Below are 17042 nucleotides of genomic sequence, written 5' to 3'. Positions count from 1 at the left end.
CTGCTACATTATTTGGAATACAATATCGCAAAAATTGCAATTTCTCTAAGAATGTCTGCTGGAAATGGCAAAAATAAGCATAACTTTTTTCCTGTTTTCTTATTATCACGCTTTTGTACCACTCTTAAAATAAATATCTAATTCGTAAGAGCTTGTCTAATGTTTTTGAATGTCTTCTTCGTCTCCTTGTGCTTCATGTTTTCAAGAATGAAACCGGAGCGAGCATCAAATCCGCTTACTTTTTTTGCCATTCGCAAAACGAGCAACCCGGACTTTTCTCGAGAAGCGAAGTCCGATGTTGCCGGACGATATAAAGAGCGCATCGTCATAGTCGTCAAGCCGGAAACTTTGGCATTTTGCTTTATATCTCGAAGGAGAAGAAGACTCTATATCGTCCCCAAGAAAAGGCGAAGAGCAATCAAGCCCTGTCCCCGAAGGGCGCATCGCTGTGGGGTACTCAGCGGAAAACGACCCTTTGCCCATCCTAACGCGTCAAACTTTAAAGGGGCGCAGTTTAGGCTTTCGTTCGCGTAATAACGCGTTTCGTTATCGCCGCTTTAAATCCAAAATCTCTTCCATACGAAACGCTCGCGTTTGTCAACTACGCAACTACGTTTATGCGCAAAAATAAAAGACGCGTTGTTCCACATCTCGAAGATACGTCAGGTCACATTTTTCACTCGTTAAACTGCGATACAATGAAAAATGTACAATGCGCAATATGATCATTTTTTTTTTACTCACCAAATTATCTTGTCAGTCGATGAAAGTATCGTTAAGAGAAATGTTTATTCAAAAATACAAACGACAATGAAATATGGATATTTTGAATATGTCAATAATTACGCTGCATTTGTGATCATCATTTTTGCAAAACGTTATTAATTTGTACCATCCATCTTGATAAAACTCACATTTTTTTAAGTATCGGTTCTTTATTAAAGAGATAGAAATGTGGTGACTAATGTTTCGAAAGTTTAATAAAATTGACTGTAAGATATATATTTATATCTTTCTTGTTTCGCGAGTCTCATGTTGCAGATTCATGTCTGCGATATTAAAAAGATATTAGACGTTTTCGAGCGAGATTGTAAAATTGCGTCACACACATTTCCAAGCGGAGATTATATTTCAGATAACGATGAATTTTACAACGCGATGCGATATATGGGTCAGCGAAAGGGGAGAGTGCGAAGGCGTTAGAGATAAGGGTAAAACTGGGTAGATGGATCGTCCGTGTGACGATTATCTCGCGTGACAATGTGTTACCGCAATTTCCGTCTACGTGGCAGGAAGTTTTAAGAACTCTATTTAAATGCCTTGCTCTATAATCGAAATGGGAAAAGATAACCTCGAGTAGAATTTATTGTGTAATTCGTAATAAAATTTATAGAATGTAACAACGAGAAGTGAACTCGGAAAAAATTGGACTTGACAATTTTGTAAGATAGAAAAAGTATGTAATTATAGGATATACAACTAATTGCTTTCTAGATAATTGAAAAGAATCAGAATTAGTATAAGTAGAAGTAAGCAAAGTGAAACAAGTAGTACGAACTTTAATTTGAAATCTAATGCTCCCTCCAATTTTATTCGTCTGCAATTACGATATTTGTTGCAGAGAGATCTTCTATCTATACAGTCAAATTAAATATAATAAGACGTATTTCGTAAATACGAAAACACAATGATTCATAAAAACGATAACAATAAAACGGAAGGAAAAAGTACAAACAGTACAAAAAAGTAAAATCCGAAAATAATAAAGATATTTGATAATGTCTATTCATGGGATGTGTACGCGATTGATATCAGGTGATCATAAAGAGACAGTTCGAAACTAGAAATGACAGAAGGATCAATGCGGATAGCAATCGAGATGAAGAAATAGGGAAAGAGAGAGAGAGAGGAAAAAAGAGACGAAGGCAAGTCCTGCTGGACGGTTGCCACAAGGCGCTTCGAAAGTAACGATCTCGTTATCGTTCCGCCTCGAGAAGCGAAGGACTTAAGATAATAAGTTTGTATGGGAGGGTGGAGAGTCCTTAATAAGAAACCGGAGCGCCTCGCGCGCGCAAGAAGGAAATAGCGCTCGCTTACCTTTCTCTCCCTTCCTATCTTTTTCTCTCTCTCTCTCTCTCTCTTTCTTACACTCTTTACCATCATCCGCGTCAGACTACTCAACTTATTAATTCCATTAATATTTCTTTCATGCGATTTGACGCACCGACACGGTGAGATTATTAAAAGCGCGCGAAGGAGCCGTAATACCCTCGGAAACTTCATCTTTATTACTACGCGCGGTACTTATTTAAAGAATTAACCGACCCTTTTGGATATCGCTCGAAATGCCACGGGCAGTCAAGCATAAGAGAGCTTGTTTCTTTTATTTCGCAACATTATTCTTAGATATCGCCTTCGAATGCGGAACAAGTATCGGATAAATATCCTTTGATTGAAAAAACTTCATTTTAATCATCCTCCTAGTATGATATATTTATGACGTAATTTCTCTGATTTTCATATAAGATACAGATGAATAAAATTGGAAGGAGCATTAGATTTCAAATTAAAGTTCGTACTACTTGTTTCACTCTGTTAATCATATAATAAAATAAAAAACTAAAAATATTGCAAGACAGAAATTAAAATATTTGTAAAGTAAAATGGAATTAATGCGCGAATAAAATCTGTTGAAATAAATCAAGCACCTTCGTCACTAATTTGGAAAAAAAAGTATAGTTGCTTTCAGACCTAATATATATAGTTGTAATCTATTTGCATCTAATAGTTTTAAATTCGTTTACAAAAAAGCCAAGTCAGCAATTAAATCTGACGAGTTCGAATGACATAAAGTCAAAAATTAATTTCGCTAAAATAGAATATTGCAGATTCAATATAAATAAAAATCAATATGAACGAAAATTTGCGCGGCTCACTTTCACATTGAATGGATTATTTAAAGTGACAGAAAAATGTATGAATATAATATTTTTACAAAAAAAGAATTATCTGTATCAAATATTTAAAAAAAGTAGAATTATTTTCTATTTTTTGTTTTTATTTGCATCGATCGTTCAAAACGAACGAATCTAAATAAAACCGTATTATTCCCCGCAACAAAGATCTTAAAATCTGAAATTAGTTAACTATGGTTTTCGAGCAACAAGAGAATTTTGTACCTCATTAATCTTGCAACATTTTAAAAAGTCAACGTAAACCGCTTCGAAATGCATTTAGTAGTTGACAGTTAATGATGTATCTAAACGGAAACCAGTTCATTTATATCGCCGTCTATATAAGAGTAAACCGTGTAAAATTTGTCTCGAGCATCGTAGAAGCATTCGCGAGGAAAAATAAACGTCATCTACCTATCGCTGAGTATTGGATAAAACGGAAGTCGACAAAGATTTCGAGAACAAAACGCGGACGAATCGCAAGAGGCGAAGTTGTTCGCTGTCATCTCCATGAAACATTTCGGTCACTGCACATTGTTGCGAGAAATGCACACAGGAACCAGGAGAGATGAAGTGTGAGAAGGGGGTAAAAGGAAGAAGGGGTGGAAGGGGAGGTGGGGGAGAGAAATGGAGAGAGAGAGAGAGAGGGAGAAAATATCCGACACCCCGGTTGGTTGGTCCGCCTCTGTCCGACGGATGACGTCCACGATCTAGCTCCACCCACACACATGCCCCCAGCCAACACACACACACACGTAGATACTCTCACACACACACACATCCTCATATACAAGCATCCGTACTCGCGCCTACGCATACATGTACACGCACAATGAGATAGTTCTGTACCATCCGGCACGTATACATACACACACACACACACTGAATACCGACACGCATACACATGCGCGACATCCGCGACACTTGTGTAAGCTCCGGGAGCCCTTCAACGGGGAGAATTCGACGAGGAGAAGATAGGCTGCTTTGCGCTTGGAAATGACGAGAAGGATTTCCGAAATATAGTTGCGCATCGTACCTTCTCCGGGGTGATGAGCGGCGTGATGTACGTGGTGACCGCCGTCGTGTACACCTTGCGATGATCACCGGGTGAAAGGAAGCTTGCAGGTCACTCAGTACCACCGTGTGGTGTACCGAGTGCCGTGCGAGATCGGCGCGGTGCTCTTCCTCCGCGAGAGAGGAACGAGGACGTGACGTTTCGATCAAGACGTTTGATCGAAACCTCCGGCTGAGAGAGCGACGATTTCGCGCCTCTTTGGAGCACAACACGCGCGTGTATATATCTCTCTGTTGTCCGTGTTGCGGATCGTGGCAACGCGTACGTATTGGATTTGACACTTCCGTGGATCTTGCTGAGGTCTCACTAACGATTGGGGATGTATATCCTGAAGAATTTGTTCCGCACGAACGACGACGGACTCTTTACAACGGAGTCAATTGGTAGACCATCGATCCAAGAGAGATTTAATCTCGTAAGGATCCTTCCCTCGACGGTTTTCACAAATTTTGCTCACACTGAAAGTTGGAGTAGACAGACTCGGTGTACTCGCGCGCCAAACGTACACTCTTTTTCGCGATGCGGAAGACACTAGAAACGATCCTCGAATCTTCGGCGGGCGACGTTACGTGTGAACGTGACGGGACCACAAGGGAATAAAGCTTTTTCCCTCTTCCGTGACAGATTTTTCCTGGGTCGGCTGGAACCGGTAAACCTTGCGTGTTCAGACGAACTCGTCGTTTATTCTTCGCTCTGTCACCGCACTCTCTCTCTCTCGTCGCAAGAAGGGAGTACGGAGGGAGGTTGGATAGAGATTGAACACCCAGGAGAGACAGAGAGAAAGAGAGAAAAAGAGGGTGAGAGATCAACTTTTGCGAGCACACACAGGCAGGTGGTCGTCGTCGCGCTCTTCGTCGCCGTACGTCGGGTTTAATGCTGCACGCTATGACGCCGAGAACAGAATGGGGCGATCGTGGAGGCCCGGGCGAGTGAAGCCGTAGCGAGGGGAGGTGGAGAGAAGCCGCGCGGGTGGCGGCAGAGTGGGGCGTCGGATAGAGGGGGCGAGAGTGAATATTCCGGGAAGGGGCCCCTTCATCCCGCTCTTTCGCGTCCTCCGCCCTCGAGCGAGCGCTACCCCTCCGAGGCGCGCAGGCGCCCCCGGGGCGCTGGCGTCGCTCGAGGGGGAGTACGTATTCCGAGGAAGACGAAGGGAGAGCCAACCCCGAAGAGAGAGAGAAGGACGTGGTGGTGCGCGAGGGAACGCGAAAGAGCGAGAAAGAGCCATCCCTCCTTCTCGTTTCGCTTCCTTCCTTCCTTCACCAGCAGCACACCCCAGCATCGACCGACGCGCCACGCTGCTCCGAGCCGCTTTCTCTCCCTCCCCTCCCGCACAATCCTCCCCCTCTGCCCACAAAACCTTCTCGCCACGCCGACCCAACGGGAATACTTAATGCCAGGAGAGAGGCTGACTGTCTGACTGCCCGCGCCAAGCCACGCTCGCTTGACGGCGGGATGGTAGCGAGGGAGATCAGCAACACGGAAGTTGGAGAGGCTCGCCGGATGTTGCGAGGGAACCTTGCGACTACTTGTTACGCGTCCGCGAGTTGATTCCCGGTTAATGACGAGACCTTGGATAAAAAAATTGTATTCGACCGACGAGGATTTCACCGTCCTGTCAATTTCCATTTATTTATATGCCAAGTGTGTCGCTATCAAATTTTATACCTTCGTCGTCTTAAATTTGCATTAATTACATACATGAATTAGTTAATTTTATTTAAAGCTTTACGTAATGTGTTACGTTTAATTTAAAGCGTTGAAAGTTTTAAATACAAGTTCCGCGGAACTTTAATTCAGACCGAGAGAGAGAGAGAGAAATTCCGATTGAGCTATTTAAAAATTCGACAACGAGCTGACACCGCCGTAATGAAGGTGTAAAGGACATCCGTTCGATATTCTATCGACAGCTGCCGAGATAACGCAACAGCGATGACCCGTCGTCCAAGTAGTTCGAGACCTCGCTCGAGAACGGGAGCCCGGTCCGGCCAATATTGACCACTACTACTCCCCGTCGGATACCGAAGTCAACTGTTTCCTCGGCTCCGTTGCCTGGCTGGCCGGAAGCCAGGACCGCCTCTCTCGCACGTCTAGCGGCTCGGTGTGAACGTATCCTACGCTTAACGCGGAAGGAAGGAACTAACCTAACCCAGAAAGATTTCATTGAGCCACAACGTGACTTGGCCGGCTGCCAGTACTATGGACTCTCTACGCGAACTCTCTCGCAATGATCGGCGCTCGCGAGAGAAGAGCCTGCCGTAAGAATCGCCATTTTTTCAGAGAAATATCGCCGCTACAGAACGTACCGTCGAATCTCCACGGATAAGGTCGAATAGTTCCTGTTATCGGACGGAATAAAGGACCGTTTGGTCGTAAGAACCTGGGTCAAGCTTCTACAACGGAAGTACGTGTACCGATATCGATATTACAGCTTTTTCCTTATCATCCACCGAGGAAGATAAGAATGTTGGTTTGTTTGTCTGTCACGCGGTCCATGCGGAAGGGAGACACCGATAACGCTAGTGGAAGCGGGATATCCTAATACTTGGATGCTGGCTGTTCCGCGAGACGAAGGGTGAAGAGGAAAAGCGGGCGTTGCTTGCTCGCGTGCATTTGGCTTGCATCCAAAGCGAGACGCTGAATGAACTTGGCGGGAAAACCGCATTGGCGCGTGTTTCCTTCTGTCGTACGACAGACGCGACTACAATGGCTGGCAATATCCTTGCACCGGCTGCGTAGAGACGTCTCTATGTTGGAAGATAACACTGAAGATAACCTCGGAATTTATCGACTTTGTCACGTTAGTGTATACCTAAATTTAGATTGTCTCGATTTTATTTTATACGTAATACGTATAATTTTTGAACACACATTTTTCAACACTCTTACATCGTCAAGTATATGTGTGACAAATGTCAACCGCATCGATATTAATTATCGTTAATGTTAATTTTATTCGCATTTTATTTCAACGCATGTATCTACAAATATGACAGAAAAATGCGTTATTCATTTTTGAAAGTGATATAGCTCAAACGTTAAAACATTTATCAATCTTGATATAGTTCCTTTGAATGTGATAATTTTCAATTTTTGAGACAAGGAATGACAGAAATGAATTTCAAAACTTGAAACTATAATAAATAGGAATAATGAACGAATATTCATATTAATAGTTTTCGGTTCATTTGAAATTATTTCAATCTCCATTAACATATCATTGCGGTTGCGTATTTATGATGTAATAACAGCACGCTACCGCGGAAACGGTTAGTAGTAGGCGAATGACGGATTATTCACTGGCCTCGAGATTTCGGTCAGTCAATGCGATTCCGTAACCGCTTCGACGATCCCACAATAATCATTACTCTAGAGGCTGTCGACTGCCAAGGATGACATGTAATCATGATATTGGCACGTAACTGAGTTATCGCGCTACACGGGAGGGTCCGCCCTTTCCTGGGGTGCTCTACGGCCAATGTATATTCCGCTCGGTGACCAGATCGACGAGATGTTAACGCAATCGAAACGTACGCGTTGCGTAAATTTCGCTGAGTGAAACGCTTCTCGTCCCTTATCGCGAGAAATGAAAAATCCGAGCGAGATGGCAAACCTTCAAATAATGCGTTTGAATATCAACATTTAGGTACGTAATATATCTTAGCAAGTGTACGTATATTTTATATTTCTTTTTTTGTCGAATTTAAATTCTAACATTTTTAATATAAAATCTTCATTCAATAATTTTTTTATATTTAAATTCTACAATAAATATATTTGTCGTCAATACTTTATATTAAATTCTCTTACGAGTTATAATAGAAACGATACATGAAAAGCATGAGATTTTAATTAATATATTTATACAAAAATATACAAAAAGATATTATTTTTAAATGTCTGTTTCTCACTGTTGTGTTATGCAAAAATAATGTGTCTTGTTTCATTTTGCAAATACAATTGATTGAATTGTCAAGAAAAGTTAAATTATTAAAAAAGATTCGAGTTGAATTGTTTACACTTTCAACGTTAGAAATTCTGAGATATTCAGGACCGCAACATTGGAACTGACTAAATGAAAAAGTACCATTAACTCGGTCGCGGGATCGATGAGCGGATTCGTACTCGTGAAAACCTCGATATCGAAGAAAGAGAACGCCGATGCAGACTTCAATCCCTTTTAACCCGCCTCTCACAATCGGTATTTGTTTCGGTGACAGTACAAGGGCAGCATGTTTTCGAACAGCAGCCGAGTTTCAGAGGCTCGCATGCAAGATGCACGTTGTGGGGAAAGGGAATTGGAAGAGGGAGAAAGGGACGCTCGATTGCGCCGTTCGACCGCAGTAGAAACTCTTCCACGACCCAGTTCGCCCTTTCCCGCATGACGTCGCCAGGATTTTTGGTCGCGATTCTCGGAGCTCGATACTTATCCTCCGCAATATGGCTCATCCCGGACGACCCGCCTCGCCTGTCTACCTTGAAACCACTTCTCGATATTCTCCCGACTTGTCCTCCGTCCCCTTCTTCATCTCCGCAAAACCCGAGAAGCCGAGAATGAGGAATTCGAAACTTTTCTAAAATATTAGACGTTCGAAAGGCGTGAGGCTTTTCTACCTTCTCCGCTCTCTCTCTCTCTCTCTCCGTCTAGCTCTTGCTCCGTTTCAATTTTTCTCTCTCCCATCCTCTCCATTCAATACTCATTCACTCTCAAACTCTGTTGCTCACAATTCGTTGGAAGAGTTTCCCGAAAGTCAGACATAGAGAAAATGAGAGAAAAGGAGAGACGAAGAAGAAGAAGAGCGATCGAAGAGAGAAGAAACGCGAGCGGCTCGGATCAAGAAAGCCAGGGTGGATGGGCAAATAGCTCGAATCACGCGAGCCGTTGCCTCGTAATTAATAGGGCGCACGAAAACCAGCTACTGCGCCATCAGCGACCCTCAAGATCCTCTCGGTGGCTACACATCACCGAGAAGAGCTTGTCCGCCGTAGAGAGTCTTAGAGTCTCCAGAGATAAGTCTTAATCGATATTGACAGTGTTTTACGCGCCCTCCTTTTTCGTAAGACGATGATAAGATCTGCGGACATGACCTTAACAAGTTACGAAATGAATAGCGATGATCATATTACAACTAAAGTAGACTTGAATTAAAAGCAAATAATTTGGACTGGTCAGATTAATAAAAAAAGAGATAATCAAATATTAATAGTAAGTTTTGAAAAGTGAGAGAAAAAATCAAGTGTTCCGTTACACATGTAGAAAAATATATATGTACAATATATGTGCATAAAAACATCTATGATATAAATAAAATGTAAAAAATTAATTTTATTTCTTTCATTTTCAAAGTCGTAAACTATAAATATGTGATTTTTATCTCATTAACTTTCAAACGTAATTTTATAAATAATGATTAAAAAGTAATATAATTTTGTTTAAAAAATTCTGACAACTATAAAACGATTAAAAGCAGTATAGTATTCTTTTAACTATATTATTTAGTCTTTTCAAAAATTTATTATTTTTTCAATAGCAATAACAAATTTTGATTAAGCACTGTTTATTACTTGTTAAATCTTAGTTTTGGCTACTTGGTATTCGTCAAGCTTTCACACCTTAAGAATTTCAGCCTGTAAGAATTGTCTTTCGCCAGAATCTTACTCGCAAATCTCTTCGCGCAAAAATTTATATCCTAGGTCGTAAGAACGCCTCGCATTTCCCAAGCATTTATCTAATTCACTTCACGAAGAAAGTGAAGACAAGGACGAGAGAGAAAGGGAACGCGCAGTGCAGAATTGGCTGAGGTGCTTGGAGTAAATCAAAGGAAGGAAATGAATTTTTATCGACGACAGAAGGCCCCGGATTCGCTTCGGGAGCAGCGCTAGTTCCTTTCTCGTGAGATCGTGAGAACTAAGTAAAATCTGCAAAAAAATCGTCGAGAAACTGCGGCGAAACGATACGATGCTCAGTACCGTCTTATTCTCGCCTTCGCGAAAAAGTACTCGGAAAAATTCACCAGCGCGATAAATTTACGAGATTCTTCTCCCTTTTTCCAGAACGCCCTTATTTTTCTCTTCCCGATGGCCGGTTTTTCACCCGATGATTAATGACATTAATAAGACAGAGTTACCATCTTCATACCAATTACCAAGATGTAAGACTTCTTATCGATAAAAATTATGCTTAGCGGTTTCCTCACGAATAAAGATATTTAACGATTACGTTACTATTTTGACATAGAAAATTGATGAATCCCTTCGCACACAGTTTATAAAAAATAATAAATATTAAAATTTGAATATGAAGCAGCATATTTGCATGTACAAATATGTAATTATTATTATTATTTGATATTTGTATAATTATTTTATATTTTAATTCATCTTAAGATTTTTTGTGGAAAAAACTATCAAAGAGAAATTCTATCAGTTTTATATGATTATCAAATTCATTAGGTACTAGTTATATATTAGTCAATTTAATAAAGAAGTACATTTTCGAAATTAATTTGACATAATTATTTATGTCATAATAATCTATGTCGATAATAGTATTAATTACTAAGCTATTAAACAAATTCATATTTACATATAATGCCCATATAATGATTCTTTTTAGTGATCATTAAAATCATATTAATTGTACCGCTATTGTGTATAGAATTTAAAACGAATTTAAATAATTAAATTTAAATAAATAAATTTAAATAAAAAAAAGTTTAATTATTTAGCAAAAAATATATCTTGATAAATTTATCCGAAAAAAAATAAATCGTGTGCGCTTATATTCCTTCCTTTTCTCTCTTACAACTTTCTTACAATTTTATAAAACTTGATCTTCTCACTCTGTAAAGATTGCAAAGCGAGATCCTCTTTCGCAAATGGAGACATTACAGCCGATCCATCGCATTTGAATGCTGGAGAAATAGCGAATGATTGTAGTTGGCAAACATGTGATTAATAGAAGCGTCGGAAGCATTTATGTAGGACAGAGTTTAGCAACGTCGCTCGCGTTTGCTTAAAGACGGGCGCGAGAAGTGGGAGGTGTCGCTGAAGGGCGGAGAAGGTAACTCTGTGGAAATGTACACGCAGGTGTGTGCCCATAGTATCTCGGTTCTGTGAAGCTCGGTAATGACTCTCGGTCGTTAGATTGGTTTGCCCGTAATATGTCTACCGACGCGACGCTATATGCTCGATTAATCCGACGGCGTCGCTTACTCGTGCATGTGATATTAAGATCCACGTGTACGGAAGAAAATTATCCAGAGCATGTAAACAGTTGTGTAGAATTCGTCTGACGTAAATCTTCGAATTTTGCGGCGTGTGTGTGTGTGTGTGTGTGCGTGTGCTTAGTGGTATACCGGAAGAAAGCAACTGTATTAAAACAGTGACTATATTTATTACGATAGAGCTCGATATATGGCGTATCTCGCTTATCAAGATTTGTAAAGTTTGGATTATGCGCGACAAAAATCTAAAAAATAAATTATTACGAAAATGCACTCACGTAGATACTTTTGCAAGAAAGTGAAATTCCTTCTATTCGTGTAAACCTTTAAGAAGTGGATATTGCTCGTTTCGCACCTCTTATGACGTTGATCGTAAGAGGATCAGACTCGGATTTACGGTTCTTTCGACAAGACGACAGAGGTACAAAATAGCGCACTCTCGAAATAGTCATAAAACATAGGTGCAAAATGCAATCTTTGTCATCAGATTCCAAGAACATATATTCGTATTTGTGACCGACCGACCAATTTTTTTCAAAATTAATTTCGCAGATTAATCAACTATATATATGATTATTAATGTGGCAACGTAAAATATTTGACTTCCATTACGATAATAAATTATTTGAAATTGACAGAGTATATCAAGTTTCAAAATTGCATCGCTCACTTACGTGTTCTATCCTGCAAACGATATTACACATTTACTCCGCAATATACGAGGTATCTTAAATAAATGCTGTTAACTTTCAATAATCCATAAAACGGGAATAATTAAAAGCGCCGATCAATAAAGATACGAATGGAAAGCAATCATCATAATAAAATAACTTCAATAATTAAGATCCAAGCAGAGTTCGCGTTCGTATATATATATATTGATAGCCCGCGAACTTTGATCTCCCGCTCGAAGGCAATCAAACTCAAAACATGATTACACGTACAATTTTCAGCTATCCTCGTGAATCAAGAGTGAAATTCGATCATAGATGGAAATACGATTGGTCAGATGCGTTAGCAATCTCGGGGAAAAAAAAGGGGGAAGCAACGCGCGTGTGACAGAATCCCGCGTTACACTGTATCGACTCTATTTCACGCTCATCAGCCGCGCGAGCGTCTAGAAAACTTGAGAGGGTGAAGAGAGGAAATCTCGTCTCGGTTCTTCCCGGGTGCTCTCATCTCCGGTCTTGACGTCGCCTATAGTTCCGAGCTCTCGAGGGCCTCTCGGCGCGACACAAAGACGAGAGAGACCGTGAACACAGAGGTGCGGGATCGACCCCTTAGGTTGAGAAGAGGGGAAAAGGAAGGAAATGCCACGACGATACATGGAGGAAGCAGCAAGGCACGACACGGCAGTGACTTTTCGTAAGCATAATGAAACTGCCTGGTAATCTTAGAAGCGCCGCTCGTCGCGCTAGTCGGTCGGCTTAAATGTCTCGAAATATATCTCGCCTTCTCTCTCTATCTCTCTTTCTGCTTCAGAGTGGATTTGGCGACCGACAACATGCGCGTGTTACGGTTTCAGATATTACAACCGCAACCGCGCACATCTGAAGCCCCCAACGTGAATTTCGTGGCTCGAAAGAGCCTCACCGCTACGTATGATGGTTTTCTCATTCGAGAAGATCAGGACTTTGAGCGCGATTTCTCTCGATCTCCGGTTGGAGCGCCGAGAGAGGTAAAGGAATTTAATATCTCTAGTCTCAATTGTAGAAATAGCGAGTCAGAATTTTTGCAAAATGCGCACCGCGGAATATATTACGAAATGCTCGGTGTATTATTAATACTTTCAAAAATATCAACCGGTAACTAAGTTACTGTGATTATATATACATTGCAACGTTATTAACCCGCCGCGCGCTGTTGTAACAATTTCAATTTCGTACTTGAAACTCGAACATACGTATAACTCGATATTACAATAATACGCGCTTATAATAGCATAATATTGACAAAACATTGGTTGCAATACTGGCGCCGATATATTATGTATTTCGGTGCAAATGCGGGCTGAAAGAAAAACACGGCCGAGCCATCATCTGGTTGCACTACTTAGGATTAGCGTTTTTATAATTTCCAGATTAAGGAATTAATTGCGACGTTACATTTTCTTTTCGGAATATATTGCCGACTGCGTCAAGAAAGAAAAAACGCAAAAGATATCGTCACGAAAAATCTCGCGAAACATTAGTCCGTATTATTACCAGTTTCATTTAGCATTTTATGCCACAGATGCATTGCTTGATATTTTCGCGAGAATATGAAAAATAAATATGAATAATCGATATATTTATATAAATGATACAATTATAAAATCTAGATATATATATATAATACTATGAAATATTCCTATAAGAAATTTTAATTTGAATTTTATAATTATCTTTACGATGGATCATCATTTTTGTGTACATATTTTTAAACTCGTTGCTGATGTACTTAAAGCGAAAAAAGATATCGATTCCTTCGAGTTTTTCTCAGCGAAAGCTCCGTCATGCAAAGTTAACATTTAAATGTAATAATGTCTAGTTTAATGATATTTTTCAGATGATATCGGCTCTCGCCGTGATGTCAGAACTACTGATTTCCCAATCTCTCGCGTATTTCCGGACGATAATTTTTAGGTCGGACGTGTCTCGAGATCGACACGCCGAAACGTAATCAACCGGTTCGTAATTAAGAGCATCTCCCTCGAAACGCGACTCCGCGATCGGCAATAAGCGAGATAAATACGAGCGGGACGGTCGCTTTAATTTGGAATTTCTCCTTGCTGCTTTCTCACGGGAGAGACTTACTGATTAAATGCGCGATACCAGCCGCCGACAGAAAATGCCTCTTCGATTCTTACCTGCAACAAAAAGGCAACGAGCATTTTAATCAAACTGTCGTCGGGCGAGATAAGAATAGGGCGCGTCTTGCGTTGGCATTTAGAAAGCGATTTCTTTCATTCTGTCTCGTCTTTCGAGCCTCTCCCTCTTTCATGTTCGCGCGATATAAGGCTTGTGAATAAAATGTGTAAAAATAATATTGCTTGAAAAATACACCAATATGTATTCGTCATTTTTCCCGCGTGCGATTAAAAATATCGCGCGAAATAAAGGGTTAAATCCCGAACATAGAACGCACGCTCAACGATCATGATGGACTTAACTAAGTTTATATTCGGTGCTACAACAGTGAAAGCGCACTGGATCGTAACCGGTCTCGCCAAAGCGTCCTGTACACAATCAATCTGTTAAACGCACTTATTTATCCTCGTCCGTCGGGACGTCAGGACGTCGATGTAGCTATTAACCACGTAGATATATTTGGCGATGGTCGAGCGAGTATCTGTTCAAACTTATTTTACCGGAATCAATTAGTCAAAGTAGCATCCACTAAATATTCGAATTAATCTGCTTGGACTGTTCGCAGGAATGAAAAAAAAAAAAAAAAAAATTTGAAGGAACATCGAGCGCGCATTAATTCTCTCTCTCTTATTTACGTGTTGCGTATATATAAAGTAATGAAAATTTTCTCAATTTTCCGAACGAGGGACTTGTCGACAAATTGGCAGAGCGAATAACGTCTCGGCTCAACGAGTCAGTTAGTTCTGACGCTGCCTATCCGGCGAGTGGACACAAAGCGTGTCAGGGGTGGCTATAAATCTCAACGGGCTCCTGATCAAACGATCAACTAATACCGGATCGTGAGAGGTTCGCTCTTTCCCCCGGAGCCGTGTCAGTGCTCCTTGCCCCTTCGTCAGGAACCCACTCGGTTACGGGATAATCCCAGCTGCATTACCTTGATGAGCTCCGGAACTCCGCCTCCTTCGTGCCTCTCTTACCCTCTCTCTCTCTCTCATCTAGAGATTCCGGCTTATCCCCGGCATTAGGCAGACGCGCGACTAAAGATCGCGATGCATTACCACGACCTGTATTCGTGCAAATACACGCGTATAGAAATGCGCATTACATAGGTGCGCGTCGTAATTCCGTGTGTCGGGTGTGTATGGTGGCGCGATATTGGGCGGATTGTTGCTTCGCTTAAAGACACGCCGTGGCGGCGAGAGGACGTTGCGATATATATATATCGCAACGCGAAGGAGATCCCCGGGAGAGACACCTTCCCATTCAGACCGGAGGGAAAGATCGCCCTTCGGCCGGAGAATTCTGACGTAGCTAATATATCCTGCATCACTCTACTCAGCTACTCGGACGATCTAGATCTCGAAATCGCGGGAGCTGATTTCCGGTCGGACAACCTCCCTCGAGGATTCCACGCGAGATTGCTCATGGTCAGATAACACGACTAATCTACTCACGGTATCTTTCTCGTAGAGATAAGAATGTAACGGCGCGTCCCGAAGAGATTCCCGCGAGATATCGAAGAATAAAACATTCATCGTTTATTATACAGCGATCGGAATTACATTATCTAAAATACTGTGCAGCAGATATAGCAACTGGTTTAAAAAGAGTTAAGAGATGAATTTGAAAATTGAAACTTATGCTCCACAAAATATGATACGATGATTACAATATAGAGAGTAGAAACGTTTTCCGTAAACCGCTAAAAATTAATAGAATAAGCTTTTTAAGAAAGATAGAAATGAGAATCAACGAATGAGTTTTTAATTTTAATTTCACCTTTAATCCCCCGTCCAATTGCCCTCCCGTATTTAAACTTGGGATAAAATGAAACGCGATAGCAACAAACCAACGGGAAGTTAACCGCGGCTTGCAAATTTGATCACGAGAACGCGGCAGTCGAAGTCCTCTTCGCGAGACTTCTAATCTCGACGAAGAAGGGGAATAAGATGGCGGCGAAGGAAGGGGTTGCGAGATTAAAGCGGGGGAGATTGTTAGGCACCGAGCTCATCTTAGTTGCTCGTCTAAATCTCTCCCTGAGCGGACTAAGCAGACTCCAGTGGCAATACGTAACAACTATTAGCGCACCGACATTCATCTCGTTTAACTCGAGTTAGCGGCCGCGCCGTAAACCAGGTCCGGGAGCTGTGTTAGCGAACCATGTTGCTTAATACAAATGTTGAGAGCGAAAATCGTTTCGCTAATTTGTACAAAGTATAATACCGGCCTATCGAAATCAGTATTAATCAATATTAATTTTCTTATCGCGTATTATATCCCCTTTCGCGATGATATGCAAATAAACTTAGCATTTTTATTTCTTTCCGTCTCTCTTTAAAAATAAATTGAAGTCATTTATGACAAAATTGAATTAATAATAATATTCTCTTACTCATATATCGCTAATATTATATAGCAATTGATTCAACTGTAGTGAATTTTCGAGAATTCCAAGACCCAAGTAAATTTCTATTCCGAAAGAGAAAATAGATAAGCATCCGAGTACTTTTTCGCAGAGGACAGAGAGAAACGACGGGAAGGCTAATTTAACCTGAAATGCTTCGCTTTAGCAGACGAGATGTCAAAGGCAGCCAACAATATCGCGGTTTGCACATTCCAAGAGTATTCGGCATTCATTCCGAACACGTCTCCGCGGCGTATTATGTTATTAGCCAAGTCAACGAGCGTAAAGCGGTCAGAAGCGGTCAGGAAGCACACCTGGAGAAACTGTCCCGAGGACCGAGTGTACAGAGAAGCCGGAGGGCATAGGGGACGTAAGCTTGTTAACGAATATACGGGATGCGGGGCGACTTGCGGGACAAACGCACAAAATGAACGGGTAAACGTCAAACGACTTTTCACACATTAAGCATCCGAAAGCACGCCTCTTGATAAGCGAACTCCCCCGGAACCCGGTAATTAACGCTAACGGCATTAATTC

At 41.2% G+C, this 17042-nt stretch overlaps 1 protein-coding gene across 4 annotated transcripts in view; it reads right to left on the bottom strand.

The window, feature by feature from the left end:
• Rbp6 (RNA-binding protein 6) overlaps positions 1 to 17042 on the bottom strand; it is a 590474-nt gene that overhangs the window by 193160 nt on the left and 380272 nt on the right. The window contains exon 1 of one of the 4 annotated variants that reach the window (XM_029311225.2): positions 3991 to 4942. The exons of the other annotated variants lie outside the window; for them this stretch is intronic. The gene's annotated coding sequence lies outside the window, so the exon portion shown is untranslated. Of the gene's footprint in view, positions 1 to 3990; positions 4943 to 17042 lie in introns of those variants that run through there. 4 annotated transcript variants of the gene reach the window in all.

Source organism: Nylanderia fulva, unplaced genomic scaffold (assembly GCF_048542155.1).
Source record: "Nylanderia fulva isolate GAGA-0341 unplaced genomic scaffold, ASM4854215v1 Scaffold28, whole genome shotgun sequence".
NCBI classification, from domain to species: domain Eukaryota; kingdom Metazoa; phylum Arthropoda; class Insecta; order Hymenoptera; family Formicidae; genus Nylanderia; species Nylanderia fulva.
Note: the sequence above shows the minus strand (reverse complement) of the source record. Positions and strands in the feature narration are given on the sequence as shown.